Consider the following 12738-nt stretch of genomic DNA (forward strand, 5'->3'; position numbering starts at 1 on the left):
CAATTTATTTACCCATAACAAACTAATATCCAAGGTAAGTGCTTTTAGAAACATGATTTTTCAACTGTTTTTTTTTTTGGTGATATTAGGGGTGAAACCCAAGGGCTTTCTACCAATGTATTTTATATTTTATTTGGAAACAGGGTCTCAGTTGCTGAGAGCCTAAGTAGCTGAGGCTGGCGTGGAACCTGTGCAATCCTCCTGTCTCAGCCTCCCAAGCGCGGGGATTACAAGCGTGCGCCACCATGCCCTGCTGTTCTATTTTTTTTAGTGTGTGTGTGTGTGTGTGTGTGTGTGTGTGTGTGTGATTGGTACTGGAGATTGAACCCAGGGGCGTTCTACCTCTGAGCTACATTCCCAGCCTGATTTTATTTTTATTTTGAAACAGGGTTTCATTAGGTTGATGAGAGTCTCACTACTTGAGGAGGCTGTCCTTGAACCTGTGACCCTCCTGTTTCAGCCTTCCAAGTACTGGGATTACAAGCACGTGCCACCATGCCCAGCTCAACTCTTCCTGACACATCATTGTTTCCAGTTTACCAAGTGCCCTAGCATTCTCTCCCAAGATCATGCCAGTGGTTCAGGTATCCACCTTGAATACAGTGATTTTGAGATATAATGTATAGGACCGGACTTGCTGTGTAAAGAAACACCACTAATTTTGATACCATGTTTTCATGTAATATATATATATTTCCTCTGAATCTTTGTTACCTCCCAAATCAGCCTTGGTAGAAGTGAGCGTTTTTATAAATATTTCTCTGGGTTCCAACCAAGTGGCCCCTTATTAATGTCACTCCCAAGCTCTGTCATTGCGCTTCGACTGGTGCAGGAGACTTCTGTGCTCACAATTCAAGACCCAACGAAAGTCGATGACATGCATATGAAATGTGTGGACGGGGATTGGAAGTCTTGGGTGTCTTATAAAGTGGGCGTGATGGGTCTCCTGGGGGCCCCCTCACCCGAAGCCACAATGTTTCTGGGGTCCCTTTCACCAAACATCACTGTGTTTGGTGTTCTCATTCAAAATGAGATCTTTTCATTATAGGACAATGGTGTTCTCATTCAAAAATACCTCTGCACGATCGTAGGGCAGACAGAGGTCCAGACTTCCTATTCACTTTGGTTCTAACTGGAGAGTCTCGTGAGAAAGCTCAGTAACTAATTAAGATGTGTAACAGGCCATCTTTAACTATGAACAATAAACATAGAATGGAATGGACTGTTAGTTCCCTGATCAGAGGGGTGGCAGCTGGAGGTACCTGATCTCAGACAATGGATGAGTTTTTTAAAATTTAAAATTCACTAACAGGAAGCTGTATTTCCCCCACAAATTATACTGTCCATTTTCTTTATTCTACAACAAAAGGCCTGCATACCTGCTGCTTTTCTCTGAAGTCTTGGCCACAGGAATACTTGAGTCTTGTTGGAACTTGTGTAGCCACAGCTACCTCAGGGTAGTGCTGTGACAATTGTTTGCCAGCCCCATACCGCAGCTGGTTTTGAGCAGGAAACCTGGGAGACCTTCTCTGGGGAAAACTGAAGGGAATTTTTGGTGAACAGAATGCTGGAAAGGTTCCAGGATGGGAGAGAGCACAAAGTCGCCCTGGGGTTCTTACCTACATAGAATATGTTTTATTTTTTATTTTTTTAATTTTTTTGGTAGTACTGGGGGTGGAACCCAGAGGCTTTCTACCTCCGGGCTATACTCCCAGACCTTTTTTATATTTTATTTGGAAACAGGGTCTCACTAAGTTGCTGAGAGCCTCACTAAGTAGCTGAGGCTGGCTTCGAACCTGTGCGATCCTCCTGTCTCAGCCTCCCAAGCGCAAGCATGTGCCACCACGCCCAGCTAGAATATGTTTTAAACAGGAGACAGAATGAGAATATGATTGTGAACATTCTGATTGCTCTAATGTAATTATGATGATGTTAATGATAATATTACTATTATTATTTTTTTTTGGTGGTACTGGGGTTCCTGGAAGCCCTTCTACCTCCGGGCTACACTCCCAGACCTATTTTTACATTTATATTTGGAAACAGGGTCTCCTAAACCAGCGCGCGCGACTGGCTTCAAACCTGCACGATCCTCCTGTCTCCGCCTCCCAAGCGCGGGGATTACAAGCGTGCGCCACCATGCCCGGCTAATGATAATATCCTTTCAGGATTTAAGACTGAAAAGTGCTAGACTCAACTACCAAACACAGCAGTTCTAGGACAAATGGCTTATCGATAAACATATTGTTTTGATGAACCTCTTTAAATTATTGATGAAGATGGGTTGATTTCTGAGTCATTTTCTGGCCACTGCTTCTCTGGTTGAAACTGGGCCAGTTCCTACCAGTGTAGCAGTTGGATCTGATCATGGCAGCAGAGGTTCTTTATGAATTTCCTTTGCTTTGGGACTGCTTAAACTCGTTTTTTTTTTTTTTTTACAGCACATTCAATGACCATTTAAAAAGTAATTTGAAAAGAGTATTTTTATTATTCCCGATTTACAGATGAGAAAACTGAGGAATAAAGAGATGATTTGACTTATTTACAATCATACATCAGTAAATGTTAGTAAGATTACACTGTATCGGTCCTCACATTTAACCACTCTCCCAGAGAAAACTTGAATAATACACATCATTCCTCCCCTCCAGAAATGCTAATTTATGTTTCTCAACATATTTTTTAGTGCCGGATTTTAAAATTATGTAAGATGTAGTCTTGAAGTTGCAGCCATCAAAAAGTTCAATCATGACTAGTTGACTAGAAAATATATTTGATAATAAAAATTCAGTTCAAAAAAATGGATTACATAATCCATTTTGCTAAACATAGCCTGCAAGAATCTAATGAGAGTCAACTCTGAAATCAATCACTTGAGAAACTAAATTGTTAAAGTTCTTGTAAAGTAGTTTCCTGATAAATGGCATTCTTTGACAGAGCGTCTGGGTAAATACGACATACTCATGATTGATCCTCAAGAAACTTGAGTTATTTTTAAGAGAATATTTCATTTTTATATTTATATGCAGTTGCCATGAACGACACATAGGGATTCAAATTCCAGTTCTACCACCAACCTGATGACCTTGCCCGTGACCCTTCATTGTAGAGTGAGACCTCAGGAGGCAGAATGAGGTTGATACGGTATGCACAGCTCGGGTGTCTAAATGAAAATGCTCCAGATGACATCTGCCACGCAGTATGTTTCCCAAAGCTTAAGAAAGGAATCACTTCCTAGAATTATTTACAGTTACTTACCTTCCATCAAGATAAAATACTAAAAGAATTATTTCTAGGACATATATCTCAATCGATGTATTAATTTCCACAATTGTCACTTGCAACTTAATTTGGACATTTCAATCGAAAGGCCAAATGAACTAAACTATATTTGGAGCCTGCAGATATAAAAATCATTTAAAAAATAGAAACAGCAGCACAGCAGAAAACTGTTTCGAATGATCAGAGCCCCAAAGCATTTGAATGCCGTACAAACAAGTCTCTTTCTATTTGTCTGAATTTTGGCTTCACTCACCAGTTTACCTCATCTTTGTTAAATACCTATTACAGGACACGCATTGTGCTAGGTGATGAGAATATAAACGTTTTTTAAAGAAATAAAGGCAAAAGGTATACTATTATCTGAAGAGACTTGCTGAATAACTGTTACACAGATATGGAGACAAATTATTTTCATATAATAGTTATATTTATTGTAAGTGATGGCAATTTAAGATCAAATCCACTTGGAGGCTCTTTTAAGTTTTCTAGATAATTTCCCAGTGCCTTGAAGCATCACAAATCTGTGCTTATACATCACTGGGTAAGAAATGGCATGGGTAGTACATCTGGTCTACCTGGATGTCAAGCTCATTCTCTTGACTTGATCTGGGGCCTCTGTAGCTCAGGTAGGAAGACCCTTCACTCTACCAGTAGTGGCAGTGCCAAAATGATAGATGGCTTCCTATACTTGCATGTAAAGAGGCAGTGAAAAATTTTTAAATATGTAAACATCATGTTATCAGGTCTTGCTTCCCATAATGTCTGTAAAAACAAGTAGGGCATTGGGATTCAAGTTGCTAACACCATGCAAAGCCCAGAGTAGCCAACACAAACAAATTTGTTCTTCTTTTGCAGGGCCCAATTATTTCAAGAATTTAACCACAAGCATTAGTTCATTTCATGACTCCGTGAGTAGTGTACTTTGCAAGACAGACAGTGTTCTGTATTAAAATTAGAGGGGGAGAAATCTTCAGGGCACTGCCAACTCTGCACATCACCTCAGCAACTTGTCTCTTTCTCATCATGGCAGATAAAATGAAATGAGAGGGAACAAGAGAAAAAGGAGAGGAGGGAGGAACAGGAGAATCGAAATTGCGAATCCGGAGGGCTGCCTGGCATCACCTGAAACCTTCGTCCACAATTAGACATCACTATTTTCAGCACTCCTGTCTCAGACCTCCCTCCTAATTAAATTGGTCTGTGTGTGTGTTGGGTTTCTACGGAAACAAGTTTTCACCTCTCGACTAAGTTGCGAGAACTTCCCTGTACATGTGGTATCTAAATTTCTTCCTTTTCAGCGTGCAGCTTGTGACCTTTGGGAAAATTTGCGATGTTCGTTATCCACTTAATTTAAAAGTAGAGTCTCATTCGTACAGCACTTCTGGAAGCTGAAGAAATGTGGCCTTGGTTTGCAAAATGATTTTGGCTGAATCTCCAGATAAGGCCCGTACTGTGAACACAGGACAAGGAGTTAGTAGGGATACAGGTTGCAGCCCAGCATATTCTCGCTGTGTGTCTTTGGCAGAAGTTATCGGTCACTTACAGTGCCCTTACCTATAGAATAAAGGGATTGGACTCTGGGTATTGTGTAGCAATTTCCACATCAATAACAGAATTTTTTGGTCCCGATAATTCATGGCCATTATTGAACTAATATGATTTTCACATAATTTCTTTATTTCATGACAAAATCACGGCCTACAAAAATGACTGGTATCCACACTCAACCTATGAAATACCAGAGAGCCAGATTCCTTGCATTTTCTTGAAGAAAGGTGCTGTCCTAGTGGAATGTGGTGCGTGCCTGTAATCTCAGTACTTGGGAGGCTAAGATAGAAAGGTTCAAGGCCAGCCCTAGCAATTTAGTGAGGTTCTCAGCAACTTAGTGAGACCCTGTTTCCAAGTAAAAAGTACAATAGAGTTGGGGGTATAGCTTGGAGATAAAATGCCCCTGGGTTCAACCTCAAGCACCAAAAATAAAATAAAATAAAACTGCAACTTTAGATCTTCACAAAACACTGCCATTGATAAGATTGGCTTTTCCATCATAATAAACTAAAGCAACAGGAAAATGAATCTTTTAAAGAATCAACAGCCTAAAGACACACACTCACACTGGAGTCGAGATGTAGTAGGAGTGTTTGCCCATCTTTTTATTATCGTGCATCTTGAGGATCAATATCTGGCATGGGACGGTGGCATTTCTATTAGGATACGGTGAATTGGGGAAATTAAGTATGGCTTGGAAACAGGGCTCATGTGATATGCGTGATTTACATAATCTCTTTTGTGCCAGTAGAAGAGGTCCTGCCTAGCTATATATAACTGGGTTCTTGAAAAGACCATCGAGGTTCTTCTCCTATCGCTACCCCTCTCTAATACTCCCTTCCAGCATCCTCAGGAGCGGGGAGTTTGCCTTGAACGTCAGGTGGCAGGCCACCTCCCTGCACCCTTGCTCCCTTACCATAACAGTGCGCCATATTTTTCGTTTCTTCAACTCGCGTTGGCAATCTGTTTTAGCATAATTTACACATTTACACATTTTAGAGAACAAGGCACAGTCATGCAACTTAATTCCAAAAAAACATAAGCACCAAAGCCTGCCTCTGCAGAAACCCAGTCCAAGGCACATGGCTGTTTGGAATTAGCACGCAGAGGTAACCACCGCTGTCACTTTCCAACCCAAGTTCACTGAAACAGTAAACACAGCGCCCTTCGGTTCATCTTCATGTGCTGGTCTGAGGTCAGCACGCTTGAGACGTGGGTTTTGTCTACCTGCCGGGCCTTGTGGTTCTGTAGGAGCCTGCAGCCACCATGCGCTCCGCAGAAGGACTTGCTTTTGAACGGCAGGGAAATGACTCTTCCATTGAGGTTCACTGGTGAGAATCCTTCTGGGACTGTCCAGAATGGGGACTGTCTTCTTTTCCTGGCTCAGTGCTGCACCCGCTTGAGGATCTGTTTTCATCTCTGCACAGAGAAGGAAGAAAAGCTCTTCAAGAGTCTCATGACAGCAATTAATGAGAAAATATATGCCGTGGAGCCGTGGCACCCTTCAGACTCCACTGATACCAGTTTCCTCCTCCCTGTTTCACCAGAGGATGTGTTTCTTTAGTTAGGAAAACAGGAAAGGGAAAACCTTCTGTAGGACCAAGTGTGCCTTGCATCTCTGGGGGGGAGGTCCTCTGAAAGCCACTGTGACTCCCACTGACAGCCCCCTCTCTATGCAGGGTAATTGAGTTTCTCTTCTATTCAAATGGGTTGCTTCCTTAAACAGGGGTGGAAGCAGATTTACTGACGGACGGGATGACAGTTATACGGACTAGAGGCATTTCCTGGTTCATTCTGTTTGGGGATTAACCTTTCGGAAAGGGTAGCTTTAATTTAGGGAGCACTTTATTAAGAGGGAACGGATCGCAGGAAGAAATATTCTTACAAGGAAAAATGCCAGTTCCTCAGAAGGGTGTGCTTGGTTTCAAAACTCTGACAGTCAGTTAAGGGAATTGAGGATTGGGGAGGTGGGGAGAGGGTCTTTGAGTTGGTTGTTTCTGAGTTTCTTTTCGTGTCTTTCTTACTCTTCTTTCTCCCCTTCTGCATTCGGGTTTTGGAAAAGCAGCCATGCGAGAGCGTGCACTTAGCAACTGCGGGACCAGGGGCGTGTAAGTGCACACGCCCGGGGTGCTTACTGACTGCTGAGTGTGTTCAGAGAGCATGGCTTCCACTCGGCCTCAGAAATACACCTCCTGCGTTGGAACTCTTGTGAGGTCATTTAGGATTTGTTAAGGGCTGGCTCTTTGAGAAAACTCAATATCTAAGTGGTAGAAAACCTCAAGCACAGGATGGGCTTCGTTAACTTGGAAAACATGGAGCCCGGGAGATTCACGTTTAGACGAAAGCAGTATTTATTGATGGCTTCGTTGCGTCTTGAGTGTCACGCTGCGGGAGGGCAAAGGTGCTTTTCATTCAAGCCTGGGTTGTGCTTGGCAGGACTTGGCATGAGGAGGTGCCATTATAGCCTTTTTATTCTTTTTTTCTTTTTTTCAATACTGGGGATGGAACCCAGGGGCATTCTACCTCTGAGCTACACCACCAGGCCCAATTTTTTTATTATTTTTTTGAGCCTGGCCTCAACCTTGTCATCCTCCTGTCTCAGCCTCCCAACTACTAGGCTCACAAGGGTGTGTCACCCTTGTGACACACCTGGCTTATTGCAAATAATTTAAAGCAGCTCGTGCTTGATGTGAACCTGATTGAATGAAGAAGGCCTCGTAAGAGTGGAGCTTAGGTGACCTCATATTACCAGGATTGGAGCTTCTCCAGAGAAATCATGGCACCCTTGGAATTTGGACAGATACTCTGAGCTCATGGAGGGGAACAGAAGAGATGGTCAGGACCCTGGTTTAAACCAGCCTCTTTGAATCTTAGTTATAAAAGAACACTCAACCAAGAGTGGTGGAGAGGGTACTGTATGAAGGCCCCCCCAAAAAAAACCCCACAGCAAAATAAGAAAGCTCAAACCAGACTTGTAATCCCAGCATTCAGGAGGCTGAGACAGGAGGATCGCGGTTCACGGACAGCCTCAGCTACTTAGTGAGGACCTCCAGAACTTAGTGAGACCCTGTTTCAAAATAAAGAATAAAAATTAGGGCGGGGGTGAAGCTTGGAGGTCGAATGTCCCTGGGTTCCATCCCTAGACCCATAACAACAGAACAAACAAACAAACAAAAATAAAAATAAAACACCCCAGGTTTAATCTCCAGTAACACACCACACACACACACACACACACACACACACACACACACACACAGTTTGCAATAAATTAATATTGTGCCTGTTTTAGTGAAGTATTTCTGAACCGGACAAACTTTTCTCGCATACACAAAATATAATAGGTTTTCTAACAAAAAGATCTACTATGTATGATGAAGTCTTATTTCTTTTATGGTATTTATGGGTCAGAAAACATCCTGCGTATAAGCTTTATATTTCTTTATGAATTAAACTATTTTAATAAATGGATCTACTGATAGCATATATTTTAACAAATTGTTCCAGGCAAAAGTTAACCATTTTTTCTCTTTTTTGAATCTGCAGAGATTTTTAAAAGATCTCGGAGCAGGGGAAATAACTGTAAAACAGATACTCTTATGTGCTAGTTACAAGAGAGTAAATTGGAATGATTTTTATGGAGGGCAATATGCCAATGTGCGTCAGGAACATTAAATATGTTGGTACCCCTTGACCTACTTCTTCTACTTCCAGGAATACGCTCTAAGCGAGTAATCCAATACAGATAGCTATTTAGCATGAATTGTTTGACTTGAGCATTACCTGGAATCAGGAAGGAAAAAAAATTGAAAACTTCCATAATTCCTCAAACAGGTCAGTGATTAAGTAAAACCTTGTATGTACATATTAGGTCATGTTAACAAAGAAATGTTAATGACGTCAGAAAAATGCTCACTGATGAAATTAAAGGCAAAATGCAGAATATAGTATCCTATGACAAGCGTGAGCCCCATTCTAGAAAGTGTATATGTCTGAATTGTGAAGAGACATCAAGCCAAAGTATTTGTCACGGGTTATTTTCTGATGATGAGATTATGGGCTTTTTTTTAATTTTAAAATGATTTTTGTGTTATAAATACATAACAGAATTTTAAGAGACATCCCCAATATTAATTGTAATTTGACCTAAATTGTCTGCGTGCATGTGATCGTGTATAGACACGATTATCTCTTTTTTTTTTTTTCTAGAAAAACAAAATATGTCTAGCAAGGAGGATGAGACAAAGAAAGAGTTGGGCTTAAGTTCACATTTTTTCAAACCAACTTGTGCTTCTAAAATAAAATCCTGCCTCTCCACACGCTAGGTTCCTGGAAGCCGACCAAAATCTGCTCAGTAATATTAATTCCACTTAAAAAAGGGAAGAGAACATGTTGTTCGTTCAGCATTTGCTTACGGTCTGGGTGCCGGGGAGAAATCAGTTGGTTCGCACCAGAGTGGTGTGGCGGGTTTCTATTTGCATTTTGGAAATTGTCAGATAATCAAAAGTATCAGAAATTTCTCAGAGGAAGTGAGCCCAGAGGCCAGAGGAACCCTGCTCTTGGAGACACCCTGGTGCCCCACACCTGGCTGCAGAATGCTTTAGAACCGCATGCTTCTTTAGTTATGAATTCTCTGTTTGCTGGTCATAAAAGGGTCTGTCCAGTTGTATAGCTCACGAGGTCACAGTGCCCCGTATCCCAAACCACTTTATTTTCTCCACACACGCTTTTTGTACTTTATTTTTCTCCACATTCACCCAAACCCTGCACACAGGAACTCACCCAAACGCGAATCTTTAGTGTCTTTCGAAGTGTCTGTGGTGATATTTCAGAGAGCAGTCTTGGTTGACATTATTTTTTAGGCTAATTTATCAGCTTTTTAATTAGAAATGGTACGGCAGGATTTACATTGAACGCTCTCTCAGTGTGTATGCTTTGAAATGATCACGGACAGTGGACTGTAGTATTTTAAAGGTTGCAGGCAGGCACACAAGAAAATGTACATGGAGAGGTTTAAAAATGAAATCTATATAGAAGTGTTAACAAAATTGGATTTGTTCCTAATTTTTTTTTAAAAATAGGGGGGGCAGGGGAATAAAGACGTCCTGTGGAGAGAGGGAGAAAAGAAGGGAGGAAGGTAAGGAGAGAGAGGCCAAGGGCAGGAGGGAGCAGAAAGAGAAAATAATGTAAAGAAACTTTAGGAACAATAGCGTTTTGTTGCAGCTGCGAAAGCATAAATCTGAATTTACCACTGCACTCTCCCCTCAGGGCAGGGGTAAGGGCGCTGGGAAGAAAACCGAATTTCTCTGAGAACATTGGTTATGTGCTCCGTACTCTAGTGCTCCAGTCTCCCACGAAATGTATTTATTTAACAAATGTCACCCAAAACAGCTTGGTAGCAGATGAGGTTTATTTAATGGCAGTAAAACAGGTGAAACATTCCTTACATTTTTTTTTTTGTCTCTGTTTATGTTTCTATCAAAAAGGGGGAAAAATCGAGCTAGTTACAGCTCCTTACACACTCAAACGAAGCCGTGGCATGTATTTGAGAAATAACACAAATTTTGCTTAGTAACTGGCTCGGAAAATGCAAATCTCTGTTTTTTTTTTTTTTTTTCCTCTCAAAGCAATTCATAATTTCTCCTGTCTACAGGACAGGATCATCAAATCCAGATTCGACTTGATTTTATTATTATTTATTTATTTATTTGTTGAACGCTCTCCCTTCAAGATTGGCACAACTGCTTTGGCTAAGCGTGGAGTGCCTTTAAGTTGGGGGTTCTCTTCTAATTTTAGCTTTTCTAGGCTTTGGAGTGCCCTCTCAGTGAGAAAGAGGAGAAAAAATACATCCACCCATGTCTTCCCCAGCCCTTTCATCTGTAACCTTTCTCCAAGTGAATGCTAATTGAAAAAGAAAGAACACCACTAATCTTGGAATTTAAATGCATTTAACAAAACCAATCTCACTCTAAATTGTTGTTCCGCCATTCCCTTTTCCCAAACAGATGTCGAGAAACTGCAATTCCTATTAAGAACACTTGACTGTTTACTCCGCGCGGGAACTTCAGCCCCAGCCTGCATCAATCTAAATGCGTTTCCAGACGTCAGGCTCAGGAAAAGTGCAGACGGTTAGTCGGTTATTTTTAAATGTAATCTTCACAATAAAGAATCACAGCCCTTTCCCTTTCACTTTGTCATGCCTTCTTTTTTATTTTTATTTTTAACGATGGCGGCGGGCAGAGACATTGGAGAAATTTTTTATGAGCCGTTTTGTTTAAATTGATCTTGGAGTGAGCTAGTGGATTGTCACGGGGCAGAGGGAAATTATTAGTTAAGTTTATGAAGTTGATTGGGGGAAAATGTACCGTCCGATGTTCTACAGCCCGACTGCTTGACGCTGGATGGAGTTGTGATTTTTTTGGATGCCGTGTGCAGGTGCAAAGGTGCTGCTGGCCATAGATTGGCAGAGAGAGGGGCAGAGGCAGGGGGATGGCTGGATTGGGGTTCCCGGCTCAGCACGGGGTGCCCGGCGGGAGTGAGATGAACCTCACATCTACACCTGAATCTAGAAACCCCTTGCGTTCACCTGGCGTGATCCTCCGAGCATTTCATCCGAGTTGTCATTTGTTTAACAGCACCTGGTTAGCACTTGGCACGCAGCGCACAGAGCTTGCAAGCGCAAGCTGCGTGGTTTTGGGGCGCTGTGTTCGCATCAGGTTGCGGGGACCCTTGTCATACTGCCAGTACCAAGCGGCATAACTTGGAGAGATGTATTTTCAGAATATTTGGCATTTTGATGTATTTTTCAGTTCACTGTCCCTCTAACTCAACTTATTAAGAATGAGAGATGGTGATTTCGTTCAAAGCACCCCCTCATGCTTTAGCATGGGGCTGTAACTATCTTCTGTATTTCTATATTTTTAACAAACTCCTTTAAATCTTCAAAAGAAAAAGAATGAGAGAGAAAAAATAAGTAAGCAAAAATGAAGCAACAGCAGATTCTAAACAAAAACAGAAAACATCCGTGTTTGGAGCACAGAGGGTCCGGATACCTGTAGGGGCACCTGCTGGTGTACCAGGATAGGACCTCCTGTCCTCTCTGCACAGATGCTGGGTGACATGGCTTATATTAGCCCCATTTTATAGGTGAGAAAACTGAGGTTTTAAAGGGCTGATTTGGTACTGGCACTCCTTTTCTATTTGTCAAATTATGCAGCCTGACCATATTTTTTTCACCCCATGGTAAGTTCCAGAGGGTGCAAGCCTCTCCTGATATATATTTTTTCCTTTTGTAATACTGGAGATTAAGCCTTGAAAACATTCTACCTCCAATCTACATCCCCAGCCTCCCTTTGTTAAAATGAAGGGTCTCACTGGGCTGCTGAGCGTCTTCCAATGTCGCTGAAATCATCCTGAAACCTGCAATCCACCTGTTTCAGCCTCCCAAATATTTAACTTAATTTTATCTGGTCTCAAAACTCTTGCCCTTGGCTAAGTCCATTCGTTGCCAGAGATGCATTCCCCTCTGCCTCTTCTGTGTGATTTCCCAGCACAGGGGGGATTTCTCTGGCCTGTAGTAATAGAGAAAGAAAAAATGTGGGGGCCTTTGTGTTCTGGACTCCCTCCCCACTTGGTCAAGTGAGGGGTCTAGTTAAGATTGAACACTATTTTCCATCACTGTTGTTAATTGATTTTCATGTTTTCTGGGCTAGCTTTGTAGAGGAGGAGGAGGAGGAGGGGAGAAGGAGGAGGAGGAGGAAGAGGAGGGGGAAGAGGAGGGGAGGAGGAGGAGGAGGGGAGGAGGAGGAGGAGGAGGGGAGGAGGAGGAGGAGGAGGGGGAAGAGGAGGGGAGGAGGGGAGGAGGAGGAGGAGGGGAGGAGGAGGAAGAGGAGGAAGAGGAGGGGGAGG

Source organism: Muscardinus avellanarius (genome assembly GCF_963383645.1).
Source record: "Muscardinus avellanarius genome assembly, chromosome: 12".
Lineage (NCBI taxonomy): Eukaryota > Metazoa > Chordata > Mammalia > Rodentia > Gliridae > Muscardinus > Muscardinus avellanarius.